Source organism: Elgaria multicarinata, chromosome 13 (genome assembly GCF_023053635.1).
Source record: "Elgaria multicarinata webbii isolate HBS135686 ecotype San Diego chromosome 13, rElgMul1.1.pri, whole genome shotgun sequence".
Taxonomy (NCBI): Eukaryota; Metazoa; Chordata; class Lepidosauria; order Squamata; family Anguidae; genus Elgaria; species Elgaria multicarinata.
The window spans coordinates 22,090,335-22,090,886 of NC_086183.1; positions in this window are offsets into that span (position 1 = coordinate 22,090,335).

Genomic DNA, 552 nt, shown 5'->3' on the forward strand with positions numbered 1-552 from the left:
CCCCTTAGCGAGCTGCCATTTTGCATAACAAATGTGGTTCATATGTTCTGGAAACTGAATGTTTGGCTGTAAAAGGGCCATTTACGCAACGTTACAGGACTAACTGGACGGTTTACGGCTGCAATGTTGCATAAATGGCCTCTTTGCAGCTGCCAGTTACACAACATTAGATTCCTGGAAATCCTCAAACTGCCATTTTTATGCAAAATGGAGGCTTGCTAAGGAGACAGGTGGCCGCTGAGCACTTGAGGACTGCACAAGCACCATGCGAATGAGTCCCGTAAATAATGGTGGTGGAATAGCAAGCGAGGTCTGGGTGGTCGAGTGGGGGTAGGGTCATCCATCAGACTCCACCCCCATGGACTCCTGGGACATCCCTATCTATGATTTGTTGTTGATCTATCATTTCCATGGCCAAAATGTAGCCATTTCAATGCTGTTCTTCTCATGTAAACAGAGAATACGGAACGTTTAACCATTAACAGAATCTACCCTTTTCTTTCTTTCTTTCTTTCCTTCTTTCTTTCTTTCTTTCTTTCTTTCTTTCTTTCT